The 20,260-nt window shown below is 46.0% G+C and overlaps 1 protein-coding gene across 4 annotated transcripts in view; it reads left to right on the top strand.

The window, feature by feature from the left end:
• Positions 1-20,260, top strand: part of CAMK1D (calcium/calmodulin dependent protein kinase ID) — a 437,908-nt gene that overhangs the window by 397,499 nt on the left and 20,149 nt on the right. The gene's annotated exons all lie outside the window — the stretch shown is intronic.

The raw sequence follows: 20,260 nt of genomic DNA, 5'->3' as shown, positions 1-20,260 counted from the left end.
ATACATTCAACCGGGCAGCTTTTGTAATTTAAAGTGGATTTAGTTGACAGCTCCTGTAGATTCCTGCCATTATCACAGGATTTATCCATTCTGATATCCTTGGCCCGTAGGACTCCCACTTATGGAAATAGGTAAAGGGCAGATTCATCTGAGCTATAAAACTAACATTGCATTTACATAGTGGTTTTACTTTTAAAGCATCTTGACCATCTTCTATAGTAGTTTCATCCTTTTTAGTGTGTGTGTCGGGGGGAGTTACAGACCCTTTTGAGAATCTGGTGGAAGCTCTGGACCCTGTCCCCTAATAAATTCACACACACACACACACACACACACACACACACACACACACCACACTTTAGCATACCTCATTAGGGGGCTTCCTGTGTAGGTAGATATCAGACACAGGCCGTGTGTTATTTACTCTGGCCCCCTAAACTCTCAGCTGAAATTCACATCAGAAGTCATGCCTTGACAAACTTGACATGAAAGATGAGAAGAAATGAATGATGGGCCACTGTTCTTCCTGCAGAGGACCAAAGCTGGCATCATCTCGAGAAATCTGAGACTAGGCACAAGTGTCCCTTCATCTGGGCTTCTGCTTGTTTGTGCCTTCACACTTCTTCTGAATCTTGACCCAACAGTCTGGTCTACACTAATGTCTATAGATTCCCTTTGTATGTATAATGGTCTTGGCATTGGGGTAGGATATCTGCACAGCTAGAAGGAGGTACATACAGCTTTACTGGGATGGGCATTGGTGTCTTAGCTCTGGCTGCTATAACAAAACACTATGGACTGGGTGACTTAATAGGCAGACATTCATTTCTCACAGTTTAGAAGGCTGGGAAGTCCAAGATCTAGGTGCCTGCTGATTCAGTTCCTGGTGAGGACCTTCTTTCTGCCTAGGTTGCCACCTTCCTATTGTGTCCTCACAAGGCAGAAGGGGAATGTTCAAGCTCTCTCGTGTCTCCTGTCTCTTCTCATAAAGGCACTAATCCCATTATGGAGACCCCATCCTCATGACCTCATCCCAACCTAATTACCTCTCAAAGGCCCAATTTTCAAACACCATCACAGTGGGGGTTAGGGCTTCAACATACGAATTTGAGGGGGATGCTATTCAGTCCATAGTAACTGATTTGGTTGTGTTGTGCTTGATAAAATTCTTATAGCAGAATCTCCTCAAAACATGGACATTTCAGGATAGACATAGTACCTACTTTATAATATCAATGATGTATATATAATAAATACGTATATATCTATATTATATATACACATATATATTACATATACACATATATATTACATCAAACATCTGTTTAACAGTGCAAGGATATAAATATTCTCACAGGTTTTATCTCCCTTCACCTCCCTGCAATCCTACAAGATAGGTGTAGTTATTATTAAACCCACTGAGAGAAGATGAAACTTCAGTTCAAGGACATTAAGTAATATAACTTGGTGTCAGAATTGACATTTGAACCCAAGCCCAGCTCTGACTTCCAGTCCAGCTCTTTCTGCTACGCCACATGCCCTCCACATGCAGACGTGGCCATGTCAGTGAGAGAAGACAGGATGTTTCTTTCCCTGTGACATCCAGCTTGTGTTTGTTTCTTTCTTTCTGCAAATGTTTACTGAGTACGTACCATGCACCTGTCACTATGCTAGATCCTGGGAATGAGCGTTAAACAAAACATACACAGTCCCTGGGTTTGTGAAGCTGGCTCTCAGTCTCATGGAAGAGACACGCATTCAGAGAAACCTCATAAATGAACATTTAAACATGTGCAACATGTGCAACACATTTCAAAACGTGCAGAGTGCCTTAAAGGAAGAGCATGAGGTGCCCTAGTAAAGTGGAACAGAGGTTGCCTCGTTTCCACTGGGGTAAATGGCTGAGGAGGACTTCTTTGAAAAAGGGGCCTTAAAACAAAACCTAAATGATGTGTGAGTGTTCAGCAGATAGAGTGAGGAGAAAGTGTTCCAGGCAGAGTGAATAGCATGCACAGAGGAGGCTTTCAGCTGCAAGTAACAGAAAATTCTGGCTTAAGCATTTAAAACAAGAAAACAAGTCATACCTCACATAATAACAAGTGTGGATCTAGGGGAGCCACAAGACTGCCTAGGTCAGAATGTCACTCCCAGATGGTATCCATCTGGGATGGTACTGCTCTTCACCATCCTTACTACGTTAATCTTTCCTTGCGACCGCCCCCCCCACCCCCCACAACCACACAAGATGGCCACCGCAGCGTCGGGCATCTTGGACAGACACAGCATTGACTGGTGGAAGAAGAGGTGATGTTTATCCCCACGTTCCTGGAAGAGCTAGAATATCTTCCCCAGAAGCCCCTCAGGCAACTTTCCCTCATGTCTGATTGGCCAGAAATGCCTCCCATGCTCGTTTCTAAAGGAGTCCCAGGCAGAGAAGATGGGATTATCGCTGGTTGGCCAAATGAAGCAGGTGACCTCTGCTGGTGAAGAGGAAAGCAGGAAATGGATTTGCAGTAGGTAAAGAACATGTCTGCCATGGCCCAATAGGTAGGAGAACACCAGGAAGGACAGCAAGGGGGCACCCAGGTGGCTCAGTTGGTTAAATGTATGACTTGGGTTAGGTCATGATCTCACGGTTCATGGGATCGAGCCCTGCACCGGGCACGGTGCTGACAGCCCAAAGCCTGGAGCCTGCTTCGGATTCTGTGTCTCCCTCTCTCTCTGCCTCTTCCCCGCTCGCCCTTTGTCTGTCTGTCTGTCTGTCTCTCTCTCAAAAATAAATAAATGTTAAAAAAAAATTTTTTTTAAGTCCAACATGGTTAGAGTATGATATCAAGACAGGATATCAGAAAGTTATATGCAAGAGCCTGGGGAAGGAGAGACGTGGCAGAAAGTTTAGGTTTAACAAATGTAGTGGGAAGCCAAAGAAGGATTTTGGCCAAAGATATGAACTGATCTGATTTTCACTCAAGTATTATTCCAGCTACTCTGTGAACGGGGGTTAGACAAAGCAGGAGTGGAGGGTGGTGACTGTTGGGAGGCTTTGTCAGGTGAGCAGTGACAGTTGCTTCCACCAGGGAGGCAGTGATGGTGATCGAGTGGCAGGTGTATTTTGGATATGGGGTTAAAGGAGAGAGAAGTTTCAGGTGTAAATCCAAGTTTTTGGCATAAGCATTCATGTAGATGGCTAAGAAAAAAGGATAGAGGGTGGTGAAGGAGCAAGTCTAGGGGGATCAGTGAGATCAAGAATTTCATTTGGGGCATGTTAAATTTGAGATAAACTTTGAGATATTCATGTAATTGTGTATGCACATGTGGAGGTCAGAAGTCTGGGATAGAGATGCTTGGCATATATATCTGGGTATCGTTTGAATGTAGTATATCCAAAGCCTTATAATTACAGTATACAATACAATACTTGTCTGGGTTAAAATATAGTATTAAGTAAAGCAATACTGTATTTCTTTATTTCTACTTTAAGTATAAATTGATAAGCTCAAACTTGGTGGTCACCTGGTCACCACTAGTTTTGCTCCAGGGATTAGTCTCCGGTTGATTTATCAGCTGTGTCATATTTCAAAATGGCAGCTAGGGTGCCTGTTTTCCTTGGTGCCTTCCAGAGCTCTGAGAGTCTCAAGCAGAGAATAAATGGAGACTGTGAGCCTCTCTCTTATACCTTCCAAGATGTTCAGATCTTTATGGCTGATAGGCCACATTCTAGATAAAATTTTTCTACATAATATGGCTATGCTTGGAGAACCACTCACTTCAAATTTATCATTATTAGTGCCAACAACTAGCATTTCTTGAGTACTTTCTCTATTCCAGGCACTGTGTTAGGTGCTAAAGATGCCAAGATGACAAAAGCATGTTGCCTCCCATGAGAATATTAACAGTGTATATGGTGGGACAAGAAGGTTCATAAAGTAGATTAAGTGACATGTGGAGGGGCTTGTGTGCAGCTGTAGGAATTCCTGGGCTGAAGCCACCAATGGGGACAAGGGTGTTCGGGAAGGAGGAGGCACCATGCCAGGTATGTCTAGGAGGCTGGATAAGACTAGCATTTCAGAGAGGGGAGAGGGATGCTTGCAGGCACAGGATCAAGGTTGCCTGAGGCACATTCGAGCGCTGATGAAAATACTCAGTAAAAGGCCCCTGGCCTTGGTTGGGGTTCCTGGTGCAAGGCTGGCTCCATGTTGAACTAGGGTTAGCAGTTAGAACTCATGGATCTCAGTCTCAGACTCTTGCTACTTCCTGCTGACCGGCTGGAGGGTTAGGGTGGGTCTGCCGTAGGTGGGGAGGGCCCCTACCCATGTTGGGACTTTTGACCTTCCTACTGCACCCCGACTCCCTGCTTTCATCTTTTGTCGGGAGACCAGTGAGCAAGGCTGTTGAGCGGGTCATGACGCACAGGCAGCGCACAGGGGAAGGCAGCTGTCCTGCGGGGGTCTGTGCTGAACCCCTGTTCTTCATATCACCTGTAATGGAAAAAAGGTTAGCCTCTGCAGTTTTTTGAAGTGCAGCGTTATTTTCATTTGCTAAACCTGTCACACTGAGAAATCAGATCACAGCAAAAGCGGCTGTGACCGGCCATGTACCAAACATCCCCTCTGCATGCAGACATTCTGTATTTTGTCAGTGCAGATACTTGATGTATTCCTTCTCTTTTGATCTCTGCACTCATTTCTATGTTATCCATCATGTTGGAAGGAGAAATATTTTTTCCTATGAAGGGTACTCATTTTTAAAAACACATTTAATGGGTCCTTATCAGGAGTCCCTCTAGGGATCTGGACTTAGGAAAAACATCTTTGCCTGCATCACTTAAGCTACTGAGAAGAATGAGGAGAATGTGAGGGACACCCTGGTGGGCATGTCAGTGTCCAGCCTGGAGGTGTGGTCAGCCAAGATCCCGCAAGTTCCAAGGAAATAAATGTGCCCACTGGAGATGAGAATCAGCATTTCATTGACAAGACTGAATTTTGCCATCATGTGCACACTGCCTTTCTTTCTCGAAATTTCAAGGAGATGAGTTAATGATGGCTTGCCTCACTTATGCTCAGGGATACAGCATGCTCTGTACTATGGAGAAACACAGTGGATGTATGTCAGTCTAAGAATCGAGCAAGGCCTTACGGAGTTTGGGCATGAGAACGTTTGGGAAGGCCAGAGAGTTAGGGTGGGTCTGCTGTGGGTGGGGAGGGCCCCTACCCTTGTTGTGGCCTTTGACCTCTCTGCCTAGCAGAAACTCCAGGCAAAATACTTACAGTAATCCCCTTACTTTTTGACTGGCCTCCTACATGGTTCAGTCTTTAAAACGAGGTCACATAAATATCTATCGGCCAGCTGGTACTCAGTGTAATTGGCTTTGTAAAGAGTGGTGATAAGAGTGCCTAATCTGTATGGTAGGTCCATTTTTGGAGACAAAGAATGTTCCTTGTCAAGGTAGTCATCATCATTTTAAACCATTGACAGATGCGGCTTTGTGGATACACATGTCCCAGGGAGAGAGCCCCGGAACCCAAGCTCCAGTAGGAGAGAATGTGGTGTAATTACTCAGCCCCAGGGAAAGAGCCAAGCATGGGGCATTATGATGGTGGTTACTACCATTAGTATGAAAAGTGTTAGCACTAATAAGAATAATTAACTGGCATTGCCAGCAGGCAGCAATCATCTTGTTATATTCATAAACTTTGTGGGATGGGACACATTGCCTTGTTTAGGCTGCCTTGGGCCCATGGGCTGCCCTTTGGCTTTCGAAGTTCAGGAACTAAATTAATCTATTTATTCATCTTGCTCAGACAGTCCCAGTGAATTGGTTCACACTAGCCAGACTCAAAAGAGATTAAAAAAAAAAAAAAAACAACCTGGAGTGTCAGTTTACTAAATCATGAGATCCGTGCCCTGCAGGGTAATTGGATACACATGTCATCAAACTAGCATGTTCTCCCCACAAGAGGAAATGCTCCATGAGAAAGCAGATTAAAAGCAGAAGTTGCCTTTACAAACAAGGAATCAGAGCCTAAAGCTGGATGGCCTTACATGTTTTCCCAAAGCCTAGAGTCCTCTCCAGGGTTCTTCTCTATATCCAAGGGTATTTCTGTCCCTCTGTGACACAGCTGTCCCTGGTGGCTGGTCAGAGTGGCCACAGACTGGCCAGGGCTTACGCCTCCCTCTCCTCCCTCCTGCCCTAAAGATCAGCCTCCAGCCTTCTCTATCTTCTATCATTCAGGCATTATTATCGGTGTTTGAGCAGGCTTTGGTTGTCATAATTCTCAGACTTACTGACTTTATTTCACTGACTGCATTTCACTATGGTGCTTTCCAAGGATTTCCAGAAAGGTGCTTCATCTCCCCTCCATAGTCTACACTGAGTGGATTCTGCATGTGGCTAAATGCCTTTTGGTTACCTTTAGTCTCAGACACAAGTACTGCTTGACCATATTCCTGCTTTGCTGTGGGCCTGTGACCCTCTCCCTGCTGCTTCTGGGGAAAGACTTTATTGGTTGTCTGTTGATGGTTGGTTCACTTCTCAACCCTTAGGAAATAGTCAAACAAATATTGTCTGGTTTCAGAAAGTGGGTGGAGGGGTATGCACGGAGGTGATGGAGGAAATTTTACAAGCAGCGCAATGGAGGTCAAGAAATTCTGCACTTTAGTTGGGGGAGGGAGAGCAACTTCCTGCCAGTCATTTCAGGGAAGGTGGAATCCACTAATGTCTTTGTCTCGCAAAGGCCCTGGGGTAGAAAGGACACCTCAGGGAGAAGCTCATAGGGAATGTCTCACCTACATCACCTTTACACTCAATGGCAGGGCTTCAGGCCAGATGGAAAAACATTTCACTTCCTCTGCTCTCTTCTGTTCACGTCAGCATCATCAGTATCCTCTCCTGGAAACTGTCATTTAACGCTTCAGGATATTTCTCCTGGAGAACAGAAGGCAGAGGATTGACATGCATTCACTTAACTAACATTTATTGAGCGGAATATGTGTCAGGCAATACGACGGGGTTGCAGAGATGGATTCGTTACCAACTCGGACTTGGGGGTGCTCACTGTCTGCTGGAGGGGACAGATAGTAAACAGATCAGTTAAAATCCAGTCTTGGTGGCTGTCACCGAAATGAGAGGCAAGAGTTCCCAGGGCAGAGCTGTAAACCCTGTCCTGGCCTTGAGGAAGTCTCCACAAGGTGATGGTGATCTGGGTTTGGACAGACTGTCTTCAAATATTGGCAGGGCCATCATGCAGGGAGATTGATGGTTTATCCTTCAAGACCAATTATCTGAAGATAACGATGTGCTTACTGTGTTGGAGAGAAGATGTACTATTCTGTCTGAAACATAATTTTTGAAATAGAACTTGAAAGATGTGATCCAGCTTTGACCTTCTGATGTCTAAAACTTGATGATGGGGAAAATATAATCTTTGAATTATCAGGATTTTTTCCAAGTTTATTTATTTTGAGAGAGAGAGAGAGTGAGTGTATAAGTGGGGGAGGGGCAGAGAGAGAGAGGGAGAGAGAGAGAATCCCAAGCAGGCTCTACACTGTCAGCACGGAGCCTGGTGGGGGGCTCAAACTCAGGAACCATGAGATCATGACCTGAGCCAAAACCACGAGTTGGATGTTTAACCGAGTGAGCCACCCAGGCGCCCCTGAATCGGGATTTTTAACTCACCTATCACCATACTGAGCAAACGGAAGACTCAAAAGAGGCCCTTATTATGTTTTACCATGTTTACCGTCTGGAACGTAGCACAGCAGCCCAGAGGCAGGAAGGAGGCAGCACACAGCTATAGCGTAAAGCTATAGAAAGTGCATGGGGGGTGTAGGAGCAAGTCATGAGTTTGGACCACTTACTCTGAGCTGGGTTTGTGACCAGGAGGTGCAGATGATGAAAGTGAGAAGGGGACAGTCCCTGATTTCCACGAGCAAGTGAGGAAACGCTCGTGGAGGTGGTAAGGGGACCCACGGAAGGACACGCCAAAGCCCGTGACTCTGCACCGAACACTGCACTATGCGTTGGCGAGACAGCACCCGGGGACCGTCTTCAGCCCTCTAATCCCCTTGCTGTGCTCCGAGGGCTTGCCGGCTAGGCATTCTCAGCAGCGCTTCGTACGCGAGTAAGCAGAGGCCAGGGGACAAGTGGACAGCCCATGGCGTGGCTGTACTGACACTTCCCAGGTGCAGCAGCTGGTCTGCTTTTCACCTGCAGAATCGTAACTGCATGCCCATCAGAACAGGAGAGAGAAAAGGAAGGAAACAAGCCGAGAGGGAGGAAGCAAGAGCCCTGCAACCAAAAAAAAAAAAAAAGTCAAGATGCAAAAGTCGAATTGGAAATCCGCCCGGGTTCAGAATCATCAGTTAGCGCTGGTGTTAATCACCTCCAGACTGGATGTCTGCACCCCTCAGAGCTTCGGGATGAAATTCATTACTCGTGAGAACTAATTTTAGCTGCTGGAAGTTTCGCTGGGTTTTTCCTAACACAACAGTCCTGGCTGTTTGAAGCTCTCCCTGCTCATCTTCCTCCCCGCCTGCCCTCCCTTCCGTGGTCAGCGCGAGCGGAGTGCAAAGTGGCTTAGTCTGGGCTTCCTTTGGCTGTGTTTCACCTGCAGCAGGGGGCTCAGTGCCTCTGTGTCCGTCCCCCAGACAGCCTCAAGGTGCTGTCCATGTGGCTAACGCAAGAATCAAAAAGTGATACACTTGGAAGCGGCACTGTGGATCACGATCCAACAGCTGTGGATGCTGCATTGTCTGGTCCGCTCCTTTACAAACTCTTTTACTCCAAATGGAGTATGCTACTCTCTTCTCACGCTTGGAGAAGTGCTGAATCTCCTTCCCCCCGACCCTTCCCGGCGGTTCCCAGTCTTCAGCCCCAGTTGTATATAAACTGTCCAAGAAATGTGTTTCCTTTCTCCCCTAGATCTTTCCCTGATCTGCTTACACATTCTCAGCTTTCAAGGCCTTATCCAAATCTCCGGGGATGACATGGGACACTTGTCTGTTACATTTTCATCAACAGTGTTTTGCCGAAGTCAGCCTGCACATGGTTTTAATACGTGAAACCATTCCTGCTTTCTCCAGCCTGATCTCTTCCAAGTTTGTGAGGAGAAAGTTCTGGAGTGTGCATGGTCAAACATATGGTCGCTGAAATCATTGGATTACATCTCTGTAATGATTCAGGTCTCATTGGTCATTCTGTTTTGTAAATCCGCATGATACGCTGAAACCTGTTTTGTTCACTAAGTGGGCCTTGCAGCTAAGTACAAGAGGTTTATCAGCTTAAAAAGCTTTGCTTTATTTTATGAAAGTTATATTACCCAGAGTAAGATGAATAAAACTCAGATTCCTTAGCACCGGACCCAGACATTCATAAATACACACCAAGTGCCGAGACAAAAAGGCAAACGGGGGCTTACCAGAGTTATTGCATATCAGACAGACCCTGGTTTCCAATGGAGGATACCCAGATTTGATTGGTTTTGTGAATGTTTTCCAGAGACTCTTTGGGCCTGGGTTGACCTTATGTGGCTTACCTAGTTTGCAATAATATACATAGGGGTTTGTTGTTTTCGCCATTTCCATGGCACCTTGGCCTAACTCCATCAAAATATTCTTCTTCACAAATAATGCCTTTGCGTAAATGTTCTCTGGAAATCTTGAGCTCTTCCTGGAATTGAGGGCTCCCGGGCTAAATGCTTGGAAACAGTGGGATACAAAGAGCAGAGTGAAAACCTGATCTCTGGTACACTCTACCCTTATCTTCACCACACAGGGCACGAAGTTATGACCAGAATTCGATCATGGCTCTTCCTCCTTTTCTGTAGCAAGCTTTATAGTTTAGGTCAGGAGGGATGGGCCTTCGTGGATGATTCTGAGACTTTGCACAAAGTTTAAGGGTATGTCGCTTCATTTTCACGTTGAGGCCACTGGACTGAGTCCCTCGGGCCACGTCTGCTCCTCTGCCCCCAGCCCTCCTCCCCCCGCCCCATTGTTCTTCCTGGTGGTGAGCAACGATCCACGTCGGTGCTTCAGCTGAAGGAGCCTGAAAGGGATTACAGAGCATTGGTGGGATGGAAAAGACAAGACAGGATAAAGGAGAGGGAGCTTACATTTAGTGATCACTGTGTGACAGCACTTTCCGGTGGTATACCTGTTACCTTCATGTCTCTGCATCCATCTGTCTATCCATCTTTGTGTGTGTTTGTATATAATGCATATTATTATATAGTATGTGCTATACATGTCATATCCCTCTATAAGGTGGGTGTTATTATTCCCATTTCACAGAAGAAACTGAGCCTCAGAGAGGATATGTCATTTTCCCAAGGTCACTCAACCAGTACTTGTTGGAGCCAAGATTGGATTTTGTGTCCTTTTTTTTTTTTTAATGTTTTTTTTTTTTTAATTTATTTTTGAGAGAGAGAGACAGACCGAGTGCAAGAAGGGGAGGGATGGAGAGAGAGGGAGACACAGAATCAGAAGCAGGCTCCAGGCTCTGAGCTGTCAGCACAGAGCCCGACACAGGGCCGGAACCCACAAACCACGAGATCATGACCTGAGCTGAAGTCGGACACTTAACCGACTGAGCCACCCAGGTGCCCCTGAAATCTGTGTCTTTGTTTCTCTAAATCCCAGGCTGAGGAAACTACACCATGAAACCTCTCTGAAAACAAAGCGAATGGTGGTTGGCTCTCAGAGGACAATACCAACCTTTCCTTGAAAAGTCACTTCTCCATTCTCCTTCAGAGCCCTTTTATCCAGTTAAACTAAACAGCAAATTCTGGGTTGCTATTTTCTGATGACAATTCAATTGTCAGTATGGACTGTTGCACCCCAAATGCTTTTTGCATAAAATATTGAAAATAAGTTTTGGCACTTAAGCACATTTCAAGTGCTTAGAAAATTCACTTATGTATGTTATTTGATTTCCCACCTGCTCTGGGTCAGTGAGGGATGCCTGAACTCTTTCCCAGTCCTGCCGGGCTCCATGATGTCTTGACAGAAGGGTTTCTAAACTTTACTTCCTTTCTAGGCTCCATGTGGGAGCAAAGCACTCAACAAGGCTACTGGACATGATCATATTGGAATCCGGTTCAATATAGACTCAGGTTCATTTTTCTCCAATCCCTGTCTCCCATGGACAGGCCATAATAGTCCCAGCTGTTCCCCTCCTTCTGTCTTTCCAGAAAGCAGGCTGAGTAGAAGGGTAGGTGTTGATTTTCTGAGTGCAAGGACTCGGAGCTGTTCTTTATCTCTTTGGCAGGTCATATAGCCTTGTTTCTGGCTCTGTTTCATCATGTACAAAAACACAGCACCCTGACTTCAGAGACAGGTTTAGGAAGAGGACGTGTGTGGCATTTCCTCGTCTTTGCCTTGACCTATCCAGCTGCAGGGCTCCTATTAAAGGTTAAGATGACTTGGCTCTGGAATTGGATGAGTAAAGTTAAAATTCTGTTCTGCCCCTTAAGTGTGAGAAAGTTGCCTAATCTCACATGCATTTCCTCACCTGGAAATGGAAGATGAACACGCTTACGTCCTAAGTACACATGGCTCATAAATGAGACAGAACGTGTAAATTGCATAGCCTAGTGTCTGATACACAGTAAATACTCAACACATAGTGGCCATTGATTTTAAGTTTACAGGACACACACAACGAAGTCCCTCTTCTATAGAAGAGTCAGGGCCCTACTTGTCTCACTCACATATGGCCGGACTCTGAAATCTGAGGAACAGGAACAGGGCTGGTCTTCACGACCATGTGATCAGCGTTTGGCTCAAACATTGGTGCTCCATAAATCTCCGTAGAATTGGACTGAAGTTGCTTTTGTTTCTCTAAACAAGAGCCCTGGGCAGATAGATGCCCGGGCCTGCCACTTGCTGTGGTTGAGACCACCTCTCCCACTGGGGCCCACTTTCCCAGGCTCCTAACTGAGGCGCTAGGCCAGGCGATGACTGCTGGACCCCAGAATAAAATTTGATTCTGTGCCAATCCCCCTACTATGTAAAGTCCTTCTCCAGTCATACATTTCAGCTTCTGGTTTGAGGATTCATACTGGGAATAAGCAGGGGGTATAGTCTATGGGTTATGTCCTCTTATGGGCATTTCCTGGTTGGAGGGCAGACAGACCTGGGAGACATTACATGGAGGAAACCTTCAGGGCACAGGATAAATGTGAGCTAAATGGTTGTTGATGATTAGTTGTGCTTATTCCAGTCTGCTTTGAAGATGCTACTGGGCATTAGGAGGTTTCACTGTAAAAATGACTGAAAAATTGTAACACATGAGAAAGTTTAGTTGAATTATTTTCTCCGGAAACTATTCATCCATTTCAGGATGATCAACACTACTTTGTAAGTCAACTGGAGTGTGTGCCACTGTGCACACAAACATGCACAAGCATTTTTCATGTAAATATTTCCCACTTATCAAAGAATAATCAGCCAACAAATATGTATTGATTGTTACTGAATGCTAATGAAACATACAAAGGAAATACAATATATGACAAAGTCTTCTCTCCTCTAAGAACTCACAATCAAGGTGGTAAGACACATGCAATAGCCACGAAGAGATCCTTTCGAAATTCTTTGAGAGGACCCAAGAAAGAGACGGGATTGAAGTAGAGTAGGAAGAATGGCGAGTGTTCAGAGAGGGGTTGAGTGCATGGGGTGGTAGTCCCAGAAACATCGGGAGGTGTTTATGGGCTCATTCATCTGGCAGATTTTTGTGGAACACATACTGGGCTGGGTACTGGGATCACAAAAGTGAATGAGGCACTGTCACCTCCCTCAGGGAGCTCAGAGTCTAACGGAGGAGATGGTGGGACACAGATATCAACCCGTACGTGCACCATGATGACTGTATCTTAGAGGCTGGGGAGCTCAGAGGAAGGGTTCTGCCTGGCCAGGGTGGGGGTCAGGAGAGATATCATGGAATAAGGCCACACACACAGAGCTCTGGGAGAAAGGAGGAGCCACAACAGTGCACCCAGGAAGAAGAGCATTCCTGGCGCAGGGAACAGTGTATGACAAGGAATACTTGCAAACCTTCCCATTATCTTTCCTGTCTATTTTTATACATCCTGTTTCTTTTTAAAATTTCCTGTTTATTTGGAAGCTTAGTGTTGAGTGTCTCTTTCCCCCATCCCCCAGATAGAATGTAAACATCATGAGAGTAGGACTCACCGTCTCCTTGTACACTATATCCCCAGGCCTAGGACACGGCCGATGCCCAGTCAGTATTTGGGGACAGTCAGAGGAGGACCTGATGGGTGGTTTTTTATCCGCTGTCCTCAGTGGGGGACCCGAGTGGGGTACTCAGGGAAGGCAGCCCTGCCTACTGAGCTGGTCCTTCCCTCCCAGCATCTCTGCTTCTCTCTCCACGTCCACACCGTCAGCCTCCCTCTTGCTAGCCTCTTAGTCTTCATCCCAAACGGAGGTGAGACCCGGGGTGCACTGGTGTCGGGCTGCCTCCCGGGCCTGCTCCCCTCCCTTGCACTCTTTGCCACCGTCACGGTCCACACAGCAGCTCCAGGCATCCTGTTGCAGGGCTGGGCATCGTGCTGGCCTGCATGGGCCACGGTCCCAGACTCCAGACCCCCCCAATCCTATCTCTCAACTCCTTTTGGAATCTACCTGACCAAAGTGGAATCAGTGATCAGTGGAATCAGATTCCACCTGATCAGTGGAATCCCCCACTGATCGAACTCCACTGCCCGCGCCCTCCTGCTTTTCCTTTGCCTAAATACCAACTTGTCTTCCTGCCTCAAATCCACCCCACTCCAGCTGCAAAGCCACTTGCCCTTGTGGCTCCTGTGGCTGGGCCTTTTGGGGGGACTTCCCATAGCCTACCTGCCTTAGTGGGGGAGCCCAGCAGCATGGGGTCTGGCCACTGTGCATTCTGCCAGCTTCATCTCCCACTGCCCATGGGCTTCCATTTCACACTGCAGCAGCAGCAAACTGCTCCGAGGCTTTGGAACACACGATTCTTTTCTGTCCCCACGTCTTTATTCCCGGTTAGCCACCCCCACCAGTAGCCCCTGTGTCTCCTGTAAAACTCCTGCTCATCCTCTGAGATAAAGCGTAGACATCTGCTGTTTCTGCCTCCCCAGAAGAGTTTGGAGACGATGTCCGTGTTCTTATGTATCATCCTATCTTCAGTATCAAACCCAGGACCTGATATGCAGTAGGTCCAAAATCAGTATTTGATGAATGCATGAGTGCTCGGTATACGTAAGACGCTAAGTGAGTATGTGTATGTTGGCTGATTAAAACTGACAGTGAATTACGATAACGTCCACATGGAAGTACTTTGTCGAAGTCGCTGCCTGATGATAGCCACCCTGACAGGTGTGAGGTGATATCTCATTGTGGTTTTGATTTGCATTTCCCTGATGATTAGAAATGGTGAGTACCTGTCAGCCATGTGTGTCTCTTCTTTGGAGGAAAAAACAAAAGAAAAAAAACAAAAAACAAGAGAAAGTGTTGGTGGGACTGTGGAGAAAAGGGAACCCTCATGTGCTGTTGGTGGGAATGCAAAATGGCGCAGCCACCGTGGAAAACAGTGGAAAAAAATGGAGGTTCCTCAGAAAGTTAGCAATCCCACTTCTGGGTGTATATCCAAAAGAATTGAAATTAGGATCTCAAAGAGTTATTAGCTCTCTCATGTTCACTGCAGCATAACTCACAGGAGTCAAGACATGGCGACAGTGTAAATGTCCATCAATAGATGACTGGATAAAGAAAATGTAGGGGCGCCTGGGTGGCTCAGTTGGTGAAGCGTCTGACTTCGGCCCAGGTCATGATCTCACCGTTAATGAGTTCAAGCCCCGCATTGGGGCTGACAGCTTGGAGCCTGGAGGCTGCTTCGGATTCTGTGGCTCCCTTGCTCTCTGCCCCTCCCCCACTTGCTCTCTCTCTCTCTCTCTCTCAAAAATAAATAAACATTAAAAAAATTTTAAAAGCAATGTAGAATATGTAGAAATGGAATATTATTCAGCCTTTTGAAAGATGGGAATTCTGCAATATGCGACAACACAGATAAACCTTTAGGACATTACACGAAGTGAAATGAAGTCAGTCACAGCAAGAGAAATACTGCATGATTCTACTCACATGAAGTGTCTAAAATAGTCAAATTCATAGAATCAAAGAGTGGAATGGTGACTGACAGGGGCTGGAAGGAGGGAGAAATGGGGAAGCAATGGATGTAACGTTTCGGTTACATAAAATGAGTAAACTCGGGAGATCTGTGCGACATCGTGCCTGTAGTCAACAGTACTTGACTCTACACTTACAGCTTGTTAAAAGAGTAGATCTCATGTTAAGTTTTCTTTTAAGCTTCAAGAAGTGACCTTTTTCAAAGTCACTGCCTTATGTTAAACGTGGCTGATCCTTTCTCTTTTTTCAGTAGAAATTGTATATATTTAAGGTATGAAACATGATGATTTACTATACGTAGTGAAATGATTGCTAGTCAAGCTAGTTAACATATATTCTGACATGTTACCATGTTTTCTTGTGATGAGAGTACCTGAGATCTACTCTCTTAACCAATGTCCAGTATTCAGTGCTGTGTTAACTATTGCTTTCACACTGTACCTTAATCTCTAACTTACTTGCCCTACAGATCTGTGATTTTGACCTTTGACCACCATCTCCCCATTTCCCTCACCACTCCCCCCTGACCCCTGGCAGCCACCATTCTGTGCTTCTGCGTATTTGACTTTTTTAGATTCCCTGTATAGGTGGGGTCATGCAGGTTTTTAAAATTTCTGTGCCTGGCTTATTTCACTTAGCATCATGTCCTCCAATTTCATTCATGTTGTTGCAAATGACAGGATCACCTTATTTTTTGGCTTGAAAATATATCATTTTATACATATGCCACAATGTCTTTATCCATTATCTGTCAGTGGGCACTGGGGTCATTTCCATGTCTTGACTCTTGTGAGTAACGCTGCAGTGAACATGAGAACGTATATCACTCTTCAAGGTACTGACTTCATTTCCTTTGGGAATATATCCAGGAGACATGTTGCTAGATAATATGGTTGTCCCATTTTTAATTTTTTGAGGAACCTCCATACTGTTTCCCCCCAATATGTTGAGGTGAATTTTGGAAATAAAATTACACAAAAGGGTAAAGAGGTAGCAACTGATTATTGCATGGGAATCCTTTTAAGCAAGCACCCATTTGCAGAGGGACACAGATACATGGCCAAGGGCAGACAATCAAGAGGACCATATATGTAACATGATTACGCCATTAAACCCACAGGGCCTCTTAGCAGGAGCTCTCAAGCTATTACAGGATTTCGGTTTCCAAGAAAAATTGTGCACTGCCGAATCAGCCATGGTTGGGCATCGCCAATTTTCACATTCGTTTATGCTAAAAGCCTTCTCCTTCATGGAAAATCATCTCCCCGATGAGCTGTGTCCACGCCCAACAGGGGCATTTTAGGTCAACCAAACCACATTGCATTCTCTCTACAAAGACAGTCCAGGTTGCTCCCAACACCGGGCCTTGCACACTGAGTTCTTCTGGAATGATGCAGAGCATACTGCCTCCTGCAGGGGAAGGTAAAGGAGACAGGAGTCAGGGTAGGTGGGATCTTCGAGGACTCTCTGGGCTGGGGGCGTGGGGGGCTGTCCTACATCTTAGATCCTTATCTCTGTTTCAAAGCCCAACCAGGGGGCTCAACAGCCAACGGTGCAGCCTCTTCTTCCAGAGCACATTTGTTCATCCAAGCATTTACTCGGCATCTGCTATGAGTGGACTCGGGGCTGGCCACTGGGAATCCAAAGACAAGAGTGAGACCTAAGACATGGTCCTACCTTCAGGACAGGTCAGGGCAGTGTGCAGTGTAGGAGGTGTCACTGGGGGTGTTGCCCACTGTCACTGGGGCACAGAGCAGAGCACCTACCCCACCTGGCAGAAAGGGGCTAGGTCTTCCTAGTAATAGCTCCACTGGTCTTCAAGGGTGTACCAGAGGCAAGTGAAGGGGGAGGGTAGCCCAGTTAAAGTACATGCCTTTACCTTGGTCCAGAAATAAAAAGTTCCCAGTGGGGAGCCAACTCTGAACACCTTAGCACACAAGACCCAGAGCATAGGAAAGGGGGTTGGAAAGGTAGGGTCCAATCACTGGGTTCTACTTGCAGATGAAGGGGCAGGTGGGCAAACTAAATGACCTACAGAGAGGATTCAAAGTCAAGGCTGCAGCATACGGTTCAATTCTCAGTTCTCTTCCCTTGAGTGAAAAAGCAAAATATTTAAGAACACAAAGCTGGAATCAGATGGATAGGCCTCGAGTCCTGACTTTGCTGCATATTAGTTTCTTTGCCTTTAAAATGACAATTGTGCAGGGGACTGTGACCCCAGGCTTCTTAGCGACTGAGACGTAAACACCCCTAGATCCAAGGTGACGAAGGGAGATGGGGAACAGTTTCCAGAATCCGAGGCGGAGTGCCTGGTAGAGTCTGCTCCCTGAGAGGGAGCAGTGGCCCTCAGTCAGCAGGTGTAGCCAGCCTGAGTGTTGGATGAGAGCAACCAGGCCAACACATATCCCATCCCTGACCCCCCCCCCTTCCTTCACCATCTCCCCTGGAGGCCCCATTGGCCACCTCCTATCAGATGTCAGAGTTCACCCCTCGTTCAAGTATCCATACAGGTCAGCCTCCCAGGGCACACAGCAGAGTGGAAAGTGGCTCTAAAGGGTGAACAGAGGTGTTGGGGACCCACACCTCCTGGGGGAGTTGAAGTTTGAATGAGATCATACAGCAAAGCTCTTAGAGGCATTTTTTACCTAAAACAAGTGCTCAGTCAAGACTAAAGTAGAATCTAGCAGTACATTTGCATGAAGGTGCCACAGGTAGACAAGACGGCATAGTAAGAAAGACTGAAGATATAAGGGTTCCCCTTGGATGACCGTCCTGAGGCTGGGATGGAGGAAATCGATGAGCCCGGGGCTCATCGATTTCCTCCATCCCAGCCTCAGGACGGTGTGTTGCCTATAATTGTGTGTTGCCTATAATTGGGCATGACCATCAGTCGTTGGGTTGGTAAGTTTAGATGTCATTCCCATTTTTTTTTCTTTTTTCAGTTTATTTATTTTTTTATTTTGAGAGAGAGAGGGGGAGAGAGAGGGGGCATGAGTGAGCAGGAAAGGGCCAGAAAGAGAGGGAGGGAGAGAGAAAATCCCAAGCAGTCTCTGTGCTGTCAGTGTAGAACCCAATGTGGGGCTCGATCCCAGGAGCCATGAGATCATGACCTGAGCTGAAACCAAGAGTTGGACTCTTAATGGACTGAACCACGCAGGCGCCCCAGATGTTCATTCTGAACCACAGACTTTTAGGTCTAGAACATTGGGAATGGCTTTATTGTCTTTGACTATGCATGGTGAGATAACTTGTACATTATTTAAATGGTATGATATATAAAATAAGAACACAAAGATTCCACTTGCCAGTAGGTCTAGACTGCAGAAGTCAGTGTTTATAGATAAACCACTCAGAGTTGTTTGTTCTCCTATTTGGACCCTCCACACAAACCTACTAATGAAATAGCCTGGCCAGGGAGCTCTGTGAAATTTCTAGATCTGAGGAAGATTCGACAACTTCTATTTGTCCTTCTCTTCCTTTACAATCCTTATTTTAAAATCCTCTTTCTTAATGTTAACTCCATCTCCAAGCTAGATCTGCGTCCTTTCCTTATATCCTCAGTATACCCACATAAGCGGTATTCTATCCCCTGCCCAAAAGAGCTTAAAAACCAGAAGAAATACAAGAAATTGGGATATACATTAACAAAATTGGCATAAGAAGAATAAATCTTTCCTGGAATTTTCTTAAAGGTTTTTTTTTCCCTTGGAAAGAAAGCCAAACTGTAAAGTAAAACACACTCAGCTGTTAATAAACAAAAACCTATCATATCTAAAATTCAGTTATTTTCCAAGACGAACTAACATTTGCTCTGTCTGTTTTTCCTACTATGCACATTTCATTTAGCCCAAATCCTCATTATGGGAAACATTTACATATCCATCTCGCGGCTCCAGCATTTCCTGGGCAGTGAAATATGTGCTCCGTGGTTTCAGAACCCTGGTTCTTACTCATTTTGCCAAAAGCAGCAAATCTTTAAAAATGAAATTTTCCAGGCACTTAGCCCCTAAATCAACCTTGTGGGGATAGATGAGTTTGAAACTTATCGGCCCACAAAATGTCTCACAGCCTTTAAAAATGTCATCAGCCTTCCCCCTGGGTAGTGTGGCCGGTGACACCCTGTGTCACAGCCCGAGCAGCTGAAAATGAATGTACCAACCCAGCGTTTTGAACCTTTATTAAGTTTCTTCTTTGCCGACAGCCTAATCCCTCATAGGCCTGTTGATTCCTGTTCATTTGTTCTCATTAAATGGATCTCTATGCTGGAGCCGTGTTTTGAACAAAGTTCAGCTATGTGGGGAGGTTCAGGGCTCGTCTGGGGGCAGAACTCCCACTGCAGCTGTCACCCGCCAGGCTGATGTGGGCCCAGAACCAGCCATGCGGCTCTGTGTCCGGGACTTCTAGAATCCAGCCCTGCCTCCTGCTCTGCCCATCCCTTGCAGCTCCAGACTCTATCTTACCCCTTCCTGGATGTCCAGTCCCGACCAGAGCCTGCCCCTGCCCCATGTGGGTCTCAAGCATGTACTGGATCCTTCCCTAGGTGTCCTAGCCATGCAAACAAGTTGAAACGGGGGGGGGATCATAGAGCCACAGCATCTTAAAGCCAGGAAGAACATTAGGAATTTCTAGTCTGGCCTCCTCATGTTCAAATGAGGAAATCTTGGTCCACAAAATGCATCATGGCCTGGTAATGCACATCAGAGCAGAAAGCAGGACTGCCTGAGAACCCATGGTCTTATGGGATGAATTGTATTTGGAGCATCTAAGAAACATTTTCACTCCTGTTAGGTTGGTCAGCTGACTGTTGGTACCTCCAGAACTGTATGTGGCTTGCACCAACACCCTAATATAATCTCGTAAAGATCAATTTTGAAAGGGTTCGGAGGAAGAGGGGTGATAGCATTATGATTTGTGCCAACTTCTGCTTTTATATTTGTTGTATATTAATGGCCCAAACTGTGACCTTCCAAATACCCAGTTTGGGCATGGTAGGTTGGTAATGTGCATTTTAGGGGAACTTGTGGCAAATTGGTTACCAACCCATCATCTGCTGGGGATAGTATTACAGACAATAAGATGAGAAGCACTTGCACACAGA

This window comes from Puma concolor, chromosome B4 (assembly GCF_028749965.1).
Source record: "Puma concolor isolate L17-30 chromosome B4, mPumCon1.1.hap2, whole genome shotgun sequence".
Lineage (NCBI taxonomy): Eukaryota > Metazoa > Chordata > Mammalia > Carnivora > Felidae > Puma > Puma concolor.
Note: the sequence above shows the minus strand (reverse complement) of the source record. Positions and strands in the feature narration are given on the sequence as shown.